The sequence below is a fragment of the Lactuca sativa genome, chromosome 3 (assembly GCF_002870075.4).
Source record: "Lactuca sativa cultivar Salinas chromosome 3, Lsat_Salinas_v11, whole genome shotgun sequence".
Classification (NCBI taxonomy): domain Eukaryota; kingdom Viridiplantae; phylum Streptophyta; class Magnoliopsida; order Asterales; family Asteraceae; genus Lactuca; species Lactuca sativa.
The window spans coordinates 324,567,076-324,578,145 of NC_056625.2; positions in this window are offsets into that span (position 1 = coordinate 324,567,076).

An 11,070-nucleotide genomic window follows, 5' to 3' on the forward strand; every position below is an offset into this window, starting at 1 on the left:
CCAAAAAGAAGATCGAAGCAAGGAAATTTATCCCTATGCTGGGGAGAAGCCACAGCATAGGGATTTGGATGCTGATGTTCGGAATGAATTACACAGATCCTCCCGATCCAGATAATCTAAAAGTTTATGAAGACGATTTGGATGCTGATGTTGGAGCTAAAAGAAGAGGCAGAAGAGCTGTGCACAAGGAAATTTCTCCCTATGCTGGGGAGAAGCCACTTCGATTGAAAGGAAAAATGGAATCTAAGGCTTTTAGAATTCTGGAAGAAAAGAAGTATTTGAGTTCGAAATCACCAATTGAAAGATCGAAGGTCGTGCTGAGAGCTGGAGTTCGTGAAGTAATCAAATCTGGGTATGGAAAAGAAAATGTTGATCCAGAATTCATTAAATCGGAGCTAGATGCATTTGAAAAAGCGATCGCGAATGAGAAGAAATTGGAATCACAGAATAAAAACAAAACAGTTGGGGTGTCTAAATTGAAGAATGAAATGGTTGAGGAAAAAGGATTTGTTATGCTTCCAGTAACATCAGACATGGTTGAGGGATTTATTTCTTCTAAGGAAAATGTTAGCGCTAATAGAGTTTCGATTCAGATGCCTGTTGATGAATCGATTTCCTCCAAGGTTCTCAATGTTTCGAAGATTATGGAGAATGCTTCGTCTTCTTCAGTGATTGGAGCTGTAACTGAAAAAAAAAATGTCAAGGGCATTTTGGGAAAGTCCCCCTTATCGCAAGTTGCTCCTGTTATATCAGGTACCATTTTAGTCTCTGAAGATAATCCTATTAACCCAATTAGTAGTCCTACTAATTGTATTGATGAAGATATGAAAGATTCTATGAATGAGAATGGTAATTTGGAAGTTGATTCTGGTAATGATATGAAGAAGGAACAGGGAGCAAATTTCTTGAACGTGGATTTTTCCAAACCTGTTATATCCCCTGCAGCTAAGTTGGTTAGTGATTACAATAAAAAATCTTATGCTCGTATGGTTGAATCAACAATCACTGCAGTGGATCTTAATATCAAAGTAATTCCAAAAGATGATGGAAAGCCTAAGGGGAAAGTTGAGTTGCCTTATGCAGATTTAATGTTGGGTGGAGCTCCTTATCATGCTACTTTGTATGGGTTTTTTGTGGGGAAAAAACTTGCGTTTCCAACTGTTAATCATTTCACTTTTAAGATGTGGAAGACATATGGGCTAAAGGATATAATGGTAAATGATGAAGGATTTTTTTTCTTTAAGTTTGATTCTAAGGAAGGAATGATGAATGTGCTGGAGGGAGGGCCATGGCTGATTAACAATGTTCCTATGTTTGTTCAAAGATGGAGGCCAGGTTTAGTTCTGAGTAAACCACAAATTAATTCAGTTCCTGTTTGGGTTAAAGTGTTTAATGTACCTTTGGAGTATTGGAACAGCAAAGGAATTACTTTGATTGCAAATGAGATTGGGAAACCAATTGCTATGGATAAAATAACTCAAAAAATGTGTAATGAACATTGGGGAAGGCCAGCATTTATGCGATTTCTTGTGGAAATGTCAGCAGAAACAGAATGGATGAAAGAATTAAGTGTGGTCTCAATTGATTTTGGGACAGGAGAAAAAGTTGAATCAAAATGCAGGATAGAGTATGCGTGGAGGCCTGATGTTTGTAATCACTGCAAAGTTTATGGGCATAAAAATAGTAATTGTGGGATTCTAAATGGGAAAAAAAATGATAATGTAGCTGATGTTGCTGTTAACAGAGAAGAAAATGGAAAAAAAGAGAAAATGGATGATGATGGATTCACGTTAGTAACAAAGAAAAGCAATAAAGGGCAGAAATTCAATGCTGGTGTGGTTATAAATGAAGAAGGAAAGGTAGATTTAATTAAATCCTTGGAGAAAAGTTCGAAACCTGTTAATGAAGAAATGGATGTTAGCAATAAAGATGCAAATTCAAGAGATATGGATAATCAAGAAATGGAAAAAAAATAAAAAAGTTAAAGAACAAGAAATTCAAAAAGAAGTCCAAAAAGAAGATCGAAGCAAGGAAATTTATCCCTATGCTGGGGAGAAGCCACAGCATAGGGATTTGGATGCTGATGTTCGGAATGAATTACACAGATCCTCCCGATCCAGATAATCTAAAAGTTTATGAAGACGATTTGGATGCTGATGTTGGAGCTAAAAGAAGAGGCAGAAGAGCTGTGCACAAGGAAATTTCTCCCTATGCTGGGGAGAAGCCACTTCGATTGAAAGGAAAAATGGAATCTAAGGCTTTTAGAATTCTGGAAGAAAAGAAGTATTTGAGTTCGAAATCACCAATTGAAAGATCGAAGGTCGTGCTGAGAGCTGGAGTTCGTGAAGTAATCAAATCTGGGTATGGAAAAGAAAATGTTGATCCAGAATTCATTAAATCGGAGCTAGATGCATTTGAAAAAGCGATCGCGAATGAGAAGAAATTGGAATCACAGAATAAAAACAAAACAGTTGGGGTGTCTAAATTGAAGAATGAAATGGTTGAGGAAAAAGGATTTGTTATGCTTCCAGTAACATCAGACATGCTTGAGGGATTTATTTCTTCTAAGGAAAATGTTAGCGCTAATAGAGTTTCGATTCAGATGCCTGTTGATGAATCGATTTCCTCCAAGGTTCTCAATGTTTCGAAGATTATGGAGAATGCTTCGTCTTCTTCAGTGATTGGAGCTGTAACTGAAAAAAAAAATGTCAAGGGCATTTTGGGAAAGTCCCCCTTATCGCAAGTTGCTCCTGTTATATCAGGTACCATTTTAGTCTCTGAAGATAATCCTATTAACCCAATTAGTAGTCCTACTAATTGTATTGATGAAGATATGAAAGATTCTATGAATGAGAATGGTAATTTGGAAGTTGATTCTGGTAATGATATGAAGAAGGAACAGGGAGCAAATTTCTTGAACGTGGATTTTTCCAAACCTGTTATATCCCCTGCAGCTAAGTTGGTTAGTGATTACAATAAAAAATCTTATGCTCGTATGGTTGAATCAACAATCACTGCAGTGGATCTTAATATCAAAGTAATTCCAAAAGATGATGGAAAGCCTAAGGGGAAAGTTGAGTTGCCTTATGCAGATTTAATGTTGGGTGGAGCTCCTTATCATGCTACTTTGTATGGGTTTTTTGTGGGGAAAAAACTTGCGTTTCCAACTGTTAATCATTTCACTTTTAAGATGTGGAAGACATATGGGCTAAAGGATATAATGGTAAATGATGAAGGATTTTTTTTCTTTAAGTTTGATTCTAAGGAAGGAATGATGAATGTGCTGGAGGGAGGGCCATGGCTGATTAACAATGTTCCTATGTTTGTTCAAAGATGGAGGCCAGGTTTAGTTCTGAGTAAACCACAAATTAATTCAGTTCCTGTTTGGGTTAAAGTGTTTAATGTACCTTTGGAGTATTGGAACAGCAAAGGAATTACTTTGATTGCAAATGAGATTGGGAAACCAATTGCTATGGATAAAATAACTCAAAAAATGTGTAATGAACATTGGGGAAGGCCAGCATTTATGCGATTTCTTGTGGAAATGTCAGCAGAAACAGAATGGATGAAAGAATTAAGTGTGGTCTCAATTGATTTTGGGACAGGAGAAAAAGTTGAATCAAAATGCAGGATAGAGTATGCGTGGAGGCCTGATGTTTGTAATCACTGCAAAGTTTATGGGCATAAAAATAGTAATTGTGGGATTCTAAATGGGAAAAAAAATGATAATGTAGCTGATGTTGCTGTTAACAGAGAAGAAAATGGAAAAAAAGAGAAAATGGATGATGATGGATTCACGTTAGTAACAAAGAAAAGCAATAAAGGCCAGAAATTCAATGCTGGTGTGGTTATAAATGAAGAAGGAAAGGTAGATTTAATTAAATCCTTGGAGAAAAGTTCGAAACCTGTTAATGAAGAAATGGATGTTAGCAATAAAGATGCAAATTCAAGAGATATGGATAATCAAGAAATGGAAAAAAAATAAAAAAGTTAAAGAACAAGAAATTCAAAAAGAAGTCCAAAAAGAAGATCGAAGCAAGGAAATTTATCCCTATGCTGGGGAGAAGCCACAGCATAGGGATTTGGATGCTGATGTTCGGAATGAATTACACAGATCCTCCCGATCCAGATAATCTAAAAGTTTATGAAGACGATTTGGATGCTGATGTTGGAGCTAAAAGAAGAGGCAGAAGAGCTGTGCACAAGGAAATTTCTCCCTATGCTGGGGAGAAGCCACTTCGATTGAAAGGAAAAATGGAATCTAAGGCTTTTAGAATTCTGGAAGAAAAGAAGTATTTGAGTTCGAAATCACCAATTGAAAGATCGAAGGTCGTGCTGAGAGCTGGAGTTCGTGAAGTAATCAAATCTGGGTATGGAAAAGAAAATGTTGATCCAGAATTCATTAAATCGGAGCTAGATGCATTTGAAAAAGCGATCGCGAATGAGAAGAAATTGGAATCACAGAATAAAAACAAAACAGTTGGGGTGTCTAAATTGAAGAATGAAATGGTTGAGGAAAAAGGATTTGTTATGCTTCCAGTAACATCAGACATGGTTGAGGGATTTATTTCTTCTAAGGAAAATGTTAGCGCTAATAGAGTTTCGATTCAGATGCCTGTTGATGAATCGATTTCCTCCAAGGTTCTCAATGTTTCGAAGATTATGGAGAATGCTTCGTCTTCTTCAGTGATTGGAGCTGTAACTGAAAAAAAAAATGTCAAGGGCATTTTGGGAAAGTCCCCCTTATCGCAAGTTGCTCCTGTTATATCAGGTACCATTTTAGTCTCTGAAGATAATCCTATTAACCCAATTAGTAGTCCTACTAATTGTATTGATGAAGATATGAAAGATTCTATGAATGAGAATGGTAATTTGGAAGTTGATTCTGGTAATGATATGAAGAAGGAACAGGGAGCAAATTTCTTGAACGTGGATTTTTCCAAACCTGTTATATCCCCTGCAGCTAAGTTGGTTAGTGATTACAATAAAAAATCTTATGCTCGTATGGTTGAATCAACAATCACTGCAGTGGATCTTAATATCAAAGTAATTCCAAAAGATGATGGAAAGCCTAAGGGGAAAGTTGAGTTGCCTTATGCAGATTTAATGTTGGGTGGAGCTCCTTATCATGCTACTTTGTATGGGTTTTTTGTGGGGAAAAAACTTGCGTTTCCAACTGTTAATCATTTCACTTTTAAGATGTGGAAGACATATGGGCTAAAGGATATAATGGTAAATGATGAAGGATTTTTTTTCTTTAAGTTTGATTCTAAGGAAGGAATGATGAATGTGCTGGAGGGAGGGCCATGGCTGATTAACAATGTTCCTATGTTTGTTCAAAGATGGAGGCCAGGTTTAGTTCTGAGTAAACCACAAATTAATTCAGTTCCTGTTTGGGTTAAAGTGTTTAATGTACCTTTGGAGTATTGGAACAGCAAAGGAATTACTTTGATTGCAAATGAGATTGGGAAACCAATTGCTATGGATAAAATAACTCAAAAAATGTGTAATGAACATTGGGGAAGGCCAGCATTTATGCGATTTCTTGTGGAAATGTCAGCAGAAACAGAATGGATGAAAGAATTAAGTGTGGTCTCAATTGATTTTGGGACAGGAGAAAAAGTTGAATCAAAATGCAGGATAGAGTATGCGTGGAGGCCTGATGTTTGTAATCACTGCAAAGTTTATGGGCATAAAAATAGTAATTGTGGGATTCTAAATGGGAAAAAAAATGATAATGTAGCTGATGTTGCTGTTAACAGAGAAGAAAATGGAAAAAAAGAGAAAATGGATGATGATGGATTCACGTTAGTAACAAAGAAAAGCAATAAAGGCCAGAAATTCAATGCTGGTGTGGTTATAAATGAAGAAGGAAAGGTAGATTTAATTAAATCCTTGGAGAAAAGTTCGAAACCTGTTAATGAAGAAATGGATGTTAGCAATAAAGATGCAAATTCAAGAGATATGGATAATCAAGAAATGGAAAAAAAATAAAAAAGTTAAAGAACAAGAAATTCAAAAAGAAGTCCAAAAAGAAGATCGAAGCAAGGAAATTTATCCCTATGCTGGGGAGAAGCCACAGCATAGGGATTTGGATGCTGATGTTCGGAATGAATTACACAGATCCTCCCGATCCAGATAATCTAAAAGTTTATGACGACGATTTGGATGCTGATGTTGGAGCTAAAAGAAGAGGCAGAAGAGCTGTGCACAAGGAAATTTCTCCCTATGCTGGGGAGAAGCCACTTCGATTGAAAGGAAAAATGGAATCTAAGGCTTTTAGAATTCTGGAAGAAAAGAAGTATTTGAGTTCGAAATCACCAATTGAAAGATCGAAGGTCGTGCTGAGAGCTGGAGTTCGTGAAGTAATCAAATCTGGGTATGGAAAAGAAAATGTTGATCCAGAATTCATTAAATCGGAGCTAGATGCATTTGAAAAAGCGATCGCGAATGAGAAGAAATTGGAATCACATAATAAAAACAAAACAGTTGGGGTGTCTAAATTGAAGAATGAAATGGTTGAGGAAAAAGGATTTGTTATGCTTCCAGTAACATCAGACATGCTTGAGGGATTTATTTCTTCTAAGGAAAATGTTAGCGCTAATAGAGTTTCGATTCAGATGCCTGTTGATGAATCGATTTCCTCCAAGGTTCTCAATGTTTCGAAGATTATGGAGAATGCTTCGTCTTCTTCAGTGATTGGAGCTGTAACTGAAAAAAAAATGTCAAGGGCATTTTGGGAAAGTCCCCCTTATCGCAAGTTGCTCCTGTTATATCAGGTACCATTTTAGTCTCTGAAGATAATCCTATTAACCCAATTAGTAGTCCTACTAATTGTATTGATGAAGATATGAAAGATTCTATGAATGAGAATGGTAATTTGGAAGTTGATTCTGGTAATGATATGAAGAAGGAACAGGGAGCAAATTTCTTGAACGTGGATTTTTCCAAACCTGTTATATCCCCTGCAGCTAAGTTGGTTAGTGATTACAATAAAAAATCTTATGCTCGTATGGTTGAATCAACAATCACTGCAGTGGATCTTAATATCAAAGTAATTCCAAAAGATGATGGAAAGCCTAAGGGGAAAGTTGAGTTGCCTTATGCAGATTTAATGTTGGGTGGAGCTCCTTATCATGCTACTTTGTATGGGTTTTTTGTGGGGAAAAAACTTGCGTTTCCAACTGTTAATCATTTCACTTTTAAGATGTGGAAGACATATGGGCTAAAGGATATAATGGTAAATGATGAAGGATTTTTTTTCTTTAAGTTTGATTCTAAGGAAGGAATGATGAATGTGCTGGAGGGAGGGCCATGGCTGATTAACAATGTTCCTATGTTTGTTCAAAGATGGAGGCCAGGTTTAGTTCTGAGTAAACCACAAATTAATTCAGTTCCTGTTTGGGTTAAAGTGTTTAATGTACCTTTGGAGTATTGGAACAGCAAAGGAATTACTTTGATTGCAAATGAGATTGGGAAACCAATTGCTATGGATAAAATAACTCAAAAAATGTGTAATGAACATTGGGGAAGGCCAGCATTTATGCGATTTCTTGTGGAAATGTCAGCAGAAACAGAATGGATGAAAGAATTAAGTGTGGTCTCAATTGATTTTGGGACAGGAGAAAAAGTTGAATCAAAATGCAGGATAGAGTATGCGTGGAGGCCTGATGTTTGTAATCACTGCAAAGTTTATGGGCATAAAAATAGTAATTGTGGGATTCTAAATGGGAAAAAAAATGATAATGTAGCTGATGTTGCTGTTAACAGAGAAGAAAATGGAAAAAAAGAGAAAATGGATGATGATGGATTCACGTTAGTAACAAAGAAAAGCAATAAAGGGCAGAAATTCAATGCTGGTGTGGTTATAAATGAAGAAGGAAAGGTAGATTTAATTAAATCCTTGGAGAAAAGTTCGAAACCTGTTAATGAAGAAATGGATGTTAGCAATAAAGATGCAAATTCAAGAGATATGGATAATCAAGAAATGGAAAAAAAATAAAAAAGTTAAAGAACAAGAAATTCAAAAAGAAGTCCAAAAAGAAGATCGAAGCAAGGAAATTTATCCCTATGCTGGGGAGAAGCCACAGCATAGGGATTTGGATGCTGATGTTCGGAATGAATTACACAGATCCTCCCGATCCAGATAATCTAAAAGTTTATGAAGACGATTTGGATGCTGATGTTGGAGCTAAAAGAAGAGGCAGAAGAGCTGTGCACAAGGAAATTTCTCCCTATGCTGGGGAGAAGCCACTTCGATTGAAAGGAAAAATGGAATCTAAGGCTTTTAGAATTCTGGAAGAAAAGAAGTATTTGAGTTCGAAATCACCAATTGAAAGATCGAAGGTCGTGCTGAGAGCTGGAGTTCGTGAAGTAATCAAATCTGGGTATGGAAAAGAAAATGTTGATCCAGAATTCATTAAATCGGAGCTAGATGCATTTGAAAAAGCGATCGCGAATGAGAAGAAATTGGAATCACAGAATAAAAACAAAACAGTTGGGGTGTCTAAATTGAAGAATGAAATGGTTGAGGAAAAAGGATTTGTTATGCTTCCAGTAACATCAGACATGCTTGAGGGATTTATTTCTTCTAAGGAAAATGTTAGCGCTAATAGAGTTTCGATTCAGATGCCTGTTGATGAATCGATTTCCTCCAAGGTTCTCAATGTTTCGAAGATTATGGAGAATGCTTCGTCTTCTTCAGTGATTGGAGCTGTAACTGAAAAAAAAAATGTCAAGGGCATTTTGGGAAAGTCCCCCTTATCGCAAGTTGCTCCTGTTATATCAGGTACCATTTTAGTCTCTGAAGATAATCCTATTAACCCAATTAGTAGTCCTACTAATTGTATTGATGAAGATATGAAAGATTCTATGAATGAGAATGGTAATTTGGAAGTTGATTCTGGTAATGATATGAAGAAGGAACAGGGAGCAAATTTCTTGAACGTGGATTTTTCCAAACCTGTTATATCCCCTGCAGCTAAGTTGGTTAGTGATTACAATAAAAAATCTTATGCTCGTATGGTTGAATCAACAATCACTGCAGTGGATCTTAATATCAAAGTAATTCCAAAAGATGATGGAAAGCCTAAGGGGAAAGTTGAGTTGCCTTATGCAGATTTAATGTTGGGTGGAGCTCCTTATCATGCTACTTTGTATGGGTTTTTTGTGGGGAAAAAACTTGCGTTTCCAACTGTTAATCATTTCACTTTTAAGATGTGGAAGACATATGGGCTAAAGGATATAATGGTAAATGATGAAGGATTTTTTTTCTTTAAGTTTGATTCTAAGGAAGGAATGATGAATGTGCTGGAGGGAGGGCCATGGCTGATTAACAATGTTCCTATGTTTGTTCAAAGATGGAGGCCAGGTTTAGTTCTGAGTAAACCACAAATTAATTCAGTTCCTGTTTGGGTTAAAGTGTTTAATGTACCTTTGGAGTATTGGAACAGCAAAGGAATTACTTTGATTGCAAATGAGATTGGGAAACCAATTGCTATGGATAAAATAACTCAAAAAATGTGTAATGAACATTGGGGAAGGCCAACATTTATGCGATTTCTTGTGGAAATGTCAGCAGAAACAGAATGGATGAAAGAATTAAGTGTGGTCTCAATTGATTTTGGGACAGGAGAAAAAGTTGAATCAAAATGCAGGATAGAGTATGCGTGGAGGCCTGATGTTTGTAATCACTGCAAAGTTTATGGGCATAAAAATAGTAATTGTGGGATTCTAAATGGGAAAAAAAATGATAATGTAGCTGATGTTGCTGTTAACAGAGAAGAAAATGGAAAAAAAGAGAAAATGGATGATGATGGATTCACGTTAGTAACAAAGAAAAGCAATAAAGGGCAGAAATTCAATGCTGGTGTGGTTATAAATGAAGAAGGAAAGGTAGATTTAATTAAATCCTTGGAGAAAAGTTCGAAACCTGTTAATGAAGAAATGGATGTTAGCAATAAAGATGCAAATTCAAGAGATATGGATAATCAAGAAATGGAAAAAAAATAAAAAAGTTAAAGAACAAGAAATTCAAAAAGAAGTCCAAAAAGAAGATCGAAGCAAGGAAATTTATCCCTATGCTGGGGAGAAGCCACAGCATAGGGATTTGGATGCTGATGTTCGGAATGAATTACACAGATCCTCCCGATCCAGATAATCTAAAAGTTTATGAAGACGATTTGGATGCTGATGTTGGAGCTAAAAGAAGAGGCAGAAGAGCTGTGCACAAGGAAATTTCTCCCTATGCTGGGGAGAAGCCACTTCGATTGAAAGGAAAAATGGAATCTAAGGCTTTTAGAATTCTGGAAGAAAAGAAGTATTTGAGTTCGAAATCACCAATTGAAAGATCGAAGGTCGTGCTGAGAGCTGGAGTTCGTGAAGTAATCAAATCTGGGTATGGAAAAGAAAATGTTGATCCAGAATTCATTAAATCGGAGCTAGATGCATTTGAAAAAGCGATCGCGAATGAGAAGAAATTGGAATCACAGAATAAAAACAAAACAGTTGGGGTGTCTAAATTGAAGAATGAAATGGTTGAGGAAAAAGGATTTGTTATGCTTCCAGTAACATCAGACATGCTTGAGGGATTTATTTCTTCTAAGGAAAATGTTAGCGCTAATAGAGTTTCGATTCAGATGCCTGTTGATGAATCGATTTCCTCCAAGGTTCTCAATGTTTCGAAGATTATGGAGAATGCTTCGTCTTCTTCAGTGATTGGAGCTGTAACTGAAAAAAAAATGTCAAGGGCATTTTGGGAAAGTCCCCCTTATCGCAAGTTGCTCCTGTTATATCAGGTACCATTTTAGTCTCTGAAGATAATCCTATTAACCCAATTAGTAGTCCTACTAATTGTATTGATGAAGATATGAAAGATTCTATGAATGAGAATGGTAATTTGGAAGTTGATTCTGGTAATGATATGAAGAAGGAACAGGGAGCAAATTTCTTGAACGTGGATTTTTCCAAACCTGTTATATCCCCTGCAGCTAAGTTGGTTAGTGATTACAATAAAAAATCTTATGCTCGTATGGTTGAATCAACAATCACTGCAGTGGATCTTAATATCAA